Source organism: Salvelinus alpinus, chromosome 36 (assembly GCF_045679555.1).
Source record: "Salvelinus alpinus chromosome 36, SLU_Salpinus.1, whole genome shotgun sequence".
NCBI classification, from domain to species: Eukaryota; Metazoa; Chordata; class Actinopteri; order Salmoniformes; family Salmonidae; genus Salvelinus; species Salvelinus alpinus.
In genome coordinates, this window is record NC_092121.1 from 18,725,884 (window position 1) to 18,735,725 (window position 9,842).

Genomic DNA, 9,842 nt, shown 5'->3' on the forward strand with positions numbered 1-9,842 from the left:
GGAAATGAAAGCACTTTATGTTTCTCGTCCCCCCATTTGAAGAAATCATAAGTATTTGGACTTAAGTCAAAAGTTTAGCATTTGGTACCATTTCCCTTGCACACAATGACTACATCAAGCTTGTGACTTTTCAAATGTGTTGGGTCGCTGGTTGAACGGTGTTTCCTCCGATACATTGGTACGGCTTCCAGGTTAAGCGAGCAGTGTGTTAAGAAGCAGTGCAGCTTGGCAGGTTCGTGTTTTGTGCCAATAATGTCTTGTGCCAATATGTTTCATGTGGATGCTACCATGATTATTGCTAATCATGAATTAATCGTGAATAATGATATGTGGCACAAAGATCATACTGCCCCCCCCCCCCCCCCCAAAAAAAATGCTTATTTAGTTGAATGGCATTATTTATGATTCATTCATGATTTGTCTTAATCATGGCATTATCAGGATTAATTTAGAAGTGTTCAGAAACATCTAATCAAGGAATACTGTATGGGACCAAATACTAAACTTTTGACTAATTGAATACACTATAAGTGAATTTGTCCAAATACTACTGACTTATTCTCATGGGGGGGGGGGGACTAGATACATATAGTGTTTTCATTTCTAAATGGTAGAACAGATAGGAATATATATGAGAATACCCTCAAATTAAAGGTGACATGCTGTACTTTCGCCTCATATGAAACATTTAATCTCAAATCCAAAATTCTGGAGTATAGAGCCAAATAAAAATGTTTAACTGTCCAAATACATATGGAGGGGAGTGTGTATACCAGTATACAAGTTCTACTGGGGCCTATTTTTACAACAGCTCCCTAGACATCATCTCCCCTCCAGGGCTACAGCATAGAACTGTGATGTGTCAGAAACCGACATGTACTACCACAGAAATACACTCTGTCTTAAAATAAACTCGTATTTTCTCAAGTAGCCTCGTGTATTGATTCCAACCGCAGGCATCACTCTCTCATGTTGCCTGTAGGGGAATCGAGGAGTTGCAGAGAGGCAGGATGAAGAGGTTTATTCCTCTGACTCATGACAGATATGTCTGCTGAATCCTTTGATCCATCCTTCTGGCAACTAGACTCTGAGCAAACGGGCATCTCACAATCAAAAGTTTGATACAAAATAGGAAATGGCTTTGGCAATTCATCATTTTCACACATACAGTTAAGGGTTTATTCAAACACCCATGTTATGTACGGGTGCTTTGGCTGTTCTCTCCTCCTCAGGTACAGCACATTAGGTTACAATACAGTGTGTGACTGGATGCTGCTGGAACAGTTGTTTCAGTATTCAAACATGAGCTCTGTGTGGAGTCCTAATGATAAAGGCTGTCACTGAATCACTACTTGAAAGCCTGCTGTGACTGTGTTGCTTTTAGCCAAAGATGTAGACCAGGGCTCTCCAACCCTGTTCCCGGAGCGCTACCGTCCTGTAGGTTTTCACTCCAACCCTAATCTAGCGCACCTGATTCTAATAATTAGCTGGTTGATAAACTGAATCAGGTTAGTTACAACTGGGGTTGGAGCAAAAACCTACAGGACGGTAGCTCTCCAGGGTTGGGGATCCCTGATGTAGACAAACACACACACTCCGTAGAGCTAAGTTTCATTAAAGCTTTGAGAAAAATGAAGTAAATCATTGACTAGCTTTTTGGCTGAGACTTTGGTGTGCCTGCGCTCCACAACAGATGATTGAGAACGGGGAACCTGGAGCAGCTCCTTATCCACTGTAGAACCACTGGTCCAGAACCGCTCCAGGCACTGTCTGATAAGCTGATTTGGATGGTGATTAAGTTTCAAATCAAATGTTGTTATTGTAACTGTGAACACACAGCTCAGCTCAGCCTCTAGGTCCTTGTGAGACCAGCTCTGATCTGCCACATGTGTGTCTCTGTGTGACTGCCTGGTAAAGAAACTTCAATCAGACACCCTCCCATGGACATCAAAGGGTGTTAAGCGGAATTAAACGCTGCTGTCACTAAATTCACAGCTCCAGCTCTCAGCCACATCAGGACGTGTTTGATTGAGCCCTGGAGTTAGATGAAGATACATTGAAGCAGATGTTATTGCGGGTGTAGCGAAATACTTGTGTTCCTAGCTCCAACAGTGCAGTAGTATCAACAATTCATAACAATTCATACAAATCTAAAAGTAAAAATATATAAATATTAGGACGAGCAATGTCGGAGTGGCATTGACTAAAATACAGTAGAATAGAATACAGTATATACATATGAGATGAATAAAGCAGTATGTAAACATTATTAAAGTGTCCAGTGATTCCATGTCTATGTATATAGGGCAGCAGCTTCTAAGGTGCAGGGTTGAGTTAGCCGGCTAGCCGGCTAGTGATGGCTGTTTAACAGTCTGATGGCCTTGAGATAGAAGCTGTTTTTCTGTCTCTCAGTCCCAGCTTTGATGCACCTGTACTGACCTCGCCTTCTGGATGATAGCAGGGTGAACAGGACGTGGCTTGGGTAGTTGATGTCCTTGATGATCTTTTTGGCCTTCCTGTGACATTAGGTGCTGTAGGTGTCCTGGGGGGCAGGCAGCGTGCCACTGGTGATGCGTTGGGCAGACCGCACCACCCACTGGAGAGCCCTGCGGTTGCAAGTAGTGCAGTTGCCGTACCAGGCGGTGATACAGCCCGACAGGATGCTCTCAAATGTGCATCTGTATAAGTTTGTGAAGGTCTTAGGGGCCAAGCCAAATTTCTTCAGCCTCCTGAAGTTGAAGAGGCGCTGTTGCACCTTCTTCACCAAACTGTCTGTGTGGGTGGACCATTTCAGATTGTCAATGAGGTGTACGCCGAGGAACTTGGAAGAATTTCAACTTCTCCTGTAGTGAAGAGACATTACAGGTTATAGTGGAGTTAGATGAAGAGACATTACAGGTTATCGTGGAGTTAGATGAAGAGACATTACAGGTTATAGTGGAGTTAGATGAAGAGACATTACAGGTTATAGTGGAGTCAGATGAAGAGAAATTACAGGTTATAGTGGAGTCAGATGAAGAGACATTACAGGTTATAGTGGAGTCAGATGAAGAGACATTACAGGTTATAGTGGAGTTAGATGAAGAGACATTACAGGTTATAGTGGAGTTAGATGAAGAGACATTACAGGTTATAGTGGAGTCAGATGAAGAGTCATTACAGGTTATAGTGGAGTCAGATGAAGAGACATTACAGGTTATAGTGGAGTTAGATGAAGAGACATTACAGGTTATAGTGGAGTTAGATGAAGAGACATTACAGGTTATAGTGGAGTTAGATGAAGAGACATTACAGGTTATAGTGGAGTTAGATGAAGAGACATTACAGGTTATAGTGGAGTCAGATGAAGAGACATTACAGGTTATAGTGGAGTTAGATGAAGAGACATTACAGGTTATAGTGGAGTTAGATGAAGAGACATTACAGGTTATAGTGGAGTCAGATGAAGAGACATTACAGGTTATAGTGGAGGGAAATCCGGCCACAGACAGTACATTCCTGTTGACTTGTGCCTAGGGACTATAGCTAGAGCCTAGAATTATTCCTGGTTACGACACATGGTAAGGAAGAGCTCAGTCCTAACAAGATACCAGACATATAAACATGTGGCTTTCAGAGAATAAGAAGAGCAGTATGTGCAAAGTCAGGGCGGTCCCATGGCACCATGCTCAAAGATACTGCCAGTGAGGAGGATCAAGGAGGCAGTTGCCACCGTCGCCTCGTATCAGAGCATCACTGAGCTAAAGACAGAAAGACAATCAGCTGGAGTCGAAGCTGATTCTGCACACAGACACTCTGTGGGCGCAGTTGATGCACAATGCCCCAAACAGCTTCTTAGATTAAAGGGAAGGGGTCAGCTGAGGTTAGCTCCCAGGTTCAGGACTCCGCCACCGGCTGCAAATGAGAAAGCCTGGCCCCATCTGAGGCGAAGCATTTAAGGAATTTCAATGAGCAGATCTAATTGCGATGCAGAGGGAAAACAGAGCATGTGAACACGTTGATGCTGTATTAGGTGGTATGTGCTGCCCACAGTACTGTGGCCAGAGGAGTTTTGGATCAGATCCAAAACTGTTCGATATGCTGTATCTTTCCTCCTGAACAGAATTCAGATTAGCCTATCAGAGGACTCATAATGTTGAAGACTGCTGGTTATGTAAAACACCTTGGGGAAACAGAACATAATATTCACCCATACAAAATGGTTGAATGTACTGTACTGTAGCTTCATTCACTGTAATTTTGTTGTTGTGTTTCCAGTTGTCTGAGGGGACAATGTGTGAAGGTCATCTCACACATTCAACATAATAACATACTGATTTCCCACATGACAGCTTTTGAATCATTGCTATGCCAACATTTGACAGACACTCTTCCACAAAAACTGTACATGATGCCTCCTGGCCTGGTCTCGCAACACGGGGGTCTCAATGCTACCTGTCCCTGTCTCCCTGCAGTTTCCTCTGGCACATATCCTGTACTGAATACTGAAACAACATGCTCTATTCGAAATACAATAGGCAGAATCAAAGGTAGTAACAAAAATAGTGTTAGTCCATATATCTTAACAGCATAGACACTATGTTTCATACTGAATCATGAATATAATATATTATCTCATAATTACACTATTGGTATAATACACAATCAAATATTTCAATCTCTATTTGAGATATGGTTTGAGATTCACTCTTCAACTGTGGCACTCTCTCGGCACGACAGTACCCAAATCTTCTTCTTTCATCCTTGTTCTATTGAAGCCTCCAAACTCTAGTGTGTGGAATCTCTCTCTTTCCTAACAGGCTGAGGGGGAGAGAATGAGGATATTCGTTAATTAATTTTCCCTCCTTCTTTTCCTGACCCAGGATGACCTTGTACAACCTTTCCTCGGAGACGTCATTATTACATAACCACAACAGAAACCTAGTATGTAGGCAACTCTTCCCTCCAATACGGCTCAATCTCTGACTAAAATATGGGTGTGTGGTATTAACATAGGGGCATGGGTCTAAGCAGATTATGTGTGTTTCCAGCATTAGTTTAACCAGAAGAGGCTTATTAAATGACGAGCTCCATACTTCCAGCCCTCAATCTCCCTTTCTGTCCTTCTGTTGCTGGGCTCTGGTACTGACCCTGGGGCCAGCTGGTGCAGGGCCACATGATCCTCTCTGGCACTCCACTGAAGATGCTGCTATGTCATATTGGAAATAGTAATTGCTTGAATAGCAGAAGTAGTTGAGAGAATGAGAGGAGGCTAGTCTCTCTCATTAAGAGGAGTGTGGGCACCTGCATCTCACTCTCATTTGAAGGATGAAAGAGAGCACTGCCAAGCATTCAGAACAACCCACCACCAAACATGAATACACACATAGATACAAACTGTCTGTCTTTTCTTCATAGATTTAGATGAGTCTTGGATATAAGACTAAGCAAGGCTGTTTGAGGATGAGATAATGAGAGGTACATTTCATTTCAATGATGAGTGCGGGGCATTGCCTTCAGGCTAACTTGAAGCTGGACTCGCTGGTCACCATTGGACAGTTTAGATACATTTTGAGGGAGATATGTGATAGTTGTGCTTGTTTTGATTAATCTTGTTGTACTGTATGTATTGTATTGTGTTGATGTTATTTTGCTTTATGTTGTATTGAATTGTGTGTTCATGTTCACAGGGCTCCCTTGAGAATGACACCCTGGTCTCAATGGTGACCCACCCCTAAAAGTTCAATAAAACAAATGAGGTCAGAGCACTTAACTAGAAATCTTCTTGGAAATAGTACCATACACATACAGTATGTTTCATGTTTTTTTAGTAGCACAGCAAATACTAAATCTCTCATCAAAGCAACGTATGTGAATTGATTGCCCCACATCTATCTTCAGAGTTTGTTCTGTTAGGTGACCAAAACTGGGATATGCTTAACACACCGGCAGTCCTACAATCTAAAATCAATCTCACACAAATTATCAAGGAACCCACCAGGTACAACCCTAAATCCGTAAACATGGGCACCCTCATAGATATTATCCTGACCAACTTGCCCTCCAAACACACCTCCGCTGTTTTCAATCAGGATCTCAGCGATCACTGCCTCATTGTCTGCATCCGCAATGGGTCTGTGGTCAAACAACCACCCCTCATCACGGTCAAACGCTCCCTAAAACACTTCTGCGAGCAGGCCTTTCTAATCGACCTGGCCCGGGTATCCTGGATATTGACCTCATCCCGTCAGTAGAGGATGACTGGTCATTCTTTAAAAGTGCTTTCCTCACCACCTTAAATAAGCATGCATAAGCATGCCCCTTTCAACTAAGAACAGATATAGCCCTTGGTTCACTCCAGACCTGACTGCCCTCGACCAGCACAAAAACATCCTGTGGCGGACTGCACTTGCATCGAATAGTCCCTGCGATATGCAACTTTTCAGGGAAGTTAGGAACCAATACACACAGTCAGTCAGGAAAGCAAAGGCTAGCTTTTTCAACCAGAAATGTGCATCCTGTAGCTCTAACTCCAAAAAGTTTGGGATACTGTAAAGTCCATGGAGAATAAGAGTACCTCCTCCCAGCTGCCCACTGAACTGAGGATAAGACATACTGTCACCACCGATAAACCCCAACCCCGGCCAACAGCTCCGCACCCCCCGCAGCTAATTGCCCAAGCCTCCCCAGCGTCTGCTTCACCCAAATCCAGATAGCAGATGTTCTGAAAGAGCTGCAAAACCTGGACCCGTACAAATCAGCTGGGCTAGACAATCTGGACCCTCTCTTTCTAAAAGTATCCGCCGCCATTGTTGCAACCTCTATTACCAGTCTGTTCAACCTCTTTTTCATATAGTCCGAGTGTCAAATCGGTTGTCTGGACCTCTGGCAGTTTCTATGGGGGAACCACAGGGTTCAATTCTCGGGCCGACTCTTTTCTCTGTATATATCAATGATGTCGCTCTTGCTGCGGGTGACTCTCTGATCCACCTCTACGCAGACGACACCATTCTGTATACATCTGGCCCTTCTTTGGACAGTATGTTAACAAACCTCCAAACGAGCTTCAATGCCATACAACACTCCTTACGTGCTTTTTGGACAGTATGTTAACAAACCTCCAAACGAGCTTCAATGCCATACAACACTCCTTCCATGGCCTCCAACTGCTCTTAAACGCTAGTTAAACTAAATGCATGCTTTTCAACCGATCGCTGCCCGCACCCGCCCGCCCAACTAGCATTACTACTCTGGACAGTTCTGACTTAGAATATGTGGACAACTACAAATACCTAGGTGGCTGGCTAGACTGTAAACTCTGCTTCCAGACTCATATTAAACATATCCAATCCAAAATTAAATCTAGAATCGGCTTCCTATTTCGCAACAAAGCCTCCTTCACTCATGCCGCCAAACATACCCTCGTAAAACTGACTATCCTACCGATCCTCGACTTTGGCGATGTAATTTACAAAATAGCCTCCAACACTCAACTCAGCAAACTGGATGCAGTCTATCACAGTGCCATCCGTTTTGTCACCAAAGCCCCATATACCACCCACCACTGCAACCTGTATGCTCTCGTCGGCTGGCCCTCGCTACATATTCGTCGCCAGACCCACTGGCTCCAGGTCATCTATAAGTCTTTGTTAGGTAAAGCTTCGCCTTATCTCAGCTCACTGGTCACGATAACAACACCCACCCGTAGCACACGCTCCAGCAGGTATATCTTTCTGGTCATCCCCAAAGCCAACACCTACTTTGGCCGCCTTTCCGTCCAGTTCTCTGCTGCCAATGACTGGAACGAATTGCAAAAATCGCTGAAGTTGGAGACTTATATCTATCTCCCTCTCTATTTTTAAACATCAGCTATCTGAGCAGCTAACCGATCGCTGCAGCTGTACACAGCCCATCTGTAAATAGCCCATCCAATCTCCCTACCTCATCCCCATACTGTTTTTATTTACTTTTTTGCTCTTTTGCACACCAGTACTTCTACTTGAACATCATCATCTGCACATCTATCACTCCAGTGTTCATTTGCTAAATTGTAATTACTTTGCCACTATGGCCTATTTATTGCCTTACCTCCTCACGCCATTTACACACACTGTATATAGACTGTATATAGACTCTATTGTGTTATTGACTGTACGTTTGTTTATTCCATGTGTAACTCTGTGTTGTTGTTTGTGTCGCACTGCTTTGCTTTATCTTGGCCAGGTCGCAGTTGTAAATGAGAACTTGTTCTCAACTGGCCTACCTGGTTAAATAAAGGTGAAATAAAAATAAATAAATAAATAAAATAAACGTAGGCTTCCAACTAAAGGGGAAGAACATTGACATTGCTCTGAGACAAATTGAAAAAATGTTGCTGCGTTACTCAGCAAGCTTTTTGCACAATGTTATGATTGCCTCGAGAAAATGAGGTAGAGCGTGATAGTGTGTACGTATGTGTGTGCATATGTTTGTGTCTGTGTACGTCTGTGTGTGTCATTCAAGGCTGCCTAGTGTTTTGAGGTGAGCCAGCGATTGCATCTCTTCAGCTGAAAGGAAGAGGAAAAAGATAGAAAACGGACAAGAAGTCCTCCTGGGTCTAGAATTCTGTTTCTATAAAGTACACACTCCTACACACAGCTCACTACTCCATTTCTTTCCTTATTTGTCAATGCCATCGCAGGCAGAGTAACAATTGTGCCATTTCTTACACAACACCTCCCACTCAACCACAACTTCCATGGTCCTGAGAACACTGAGCAGCTTGCTTTGGATCATCTCCTCATGCACAGAATGTCAATCACTCTTTGAGTGAATAAATCTAATTAGGACACATGATGTGTAACTGAGGATGCAGTGTCCTCAGCAGACATTTGGGCTCTGGGAGAAGAGATGGGGAACATAGGAAGTGGTGATGTGTGCAGTAACTTTTGGTTTGGTTGCTTCGGTTTTCAATTCACCTGCTTAGCTACTCTAATGGGCTAGAGGGGACTGCTGGTTTATCATTTACAACCAGAATTTTTTCTAATGATGGAGGCAGGCGAGAGATGGGTGACCTTTCAGGCATTGTGGGGGAGGTCTCTCCCTGTCGCAATATCTCTGTAATGTACAGAGGTCTGCTGCCACTGGGGATATGCATCAGGGAGGGAATCCCCCAATTAGCTGACTGACCACTCTTAATGGCCGATGGGCAGAGACGGACTGGGAACAGAAATCGTCCCAGACATTTATAACACATTGGCTTGTTTTGTTCTTTGAGGCCCCCACACCAGCCCATTTTTTTCCCTTAAGGCCCCCATTATAAGCCAATTAATGACCATTTTGTGCAAAAAACACAATTTACTGGGCTCTCTGCCGATGGAGCTATTCTTAAGCCTGCAGTCTCGGCCAAATGTTCCTGGTTTCTGACTTCCATTATAGTGGCTCTTCCTAGAAATGTACAGCAGCTGAGTGGATTCCTGGTGAGGATAGAGTGATTTGCCTGAGAGAGAGCACTGGAATTGCCCGTATGACAGCAAACTAACAGGAGAAAAGCAAAATATAAATTTGTTTCTAACTGCCAGCATTAGCGCCTCTGTTTTAACTGGTGGTCTTGTCAAACATATTCTCTGTATAGGAGGAAGATATTTGTGGTCCAATAGGTTCTATTGTGCCATTATAAACCAGTACTTATCAGATGTTCTCATGCTATAAACGTATGTGACTGATTAATGTGCTGGAACATTTATCCTGAACTCCCTTGGGAAAAAGATCACCACACCTTCTAGTTAACAAAAGCATACTTCGGTTATTATCAAGAGGGCATACACCAGGCTACAGATTAAGTGGGCAGAGACTGGTGGAGTGCAATGTCCAAGTGACTCTAG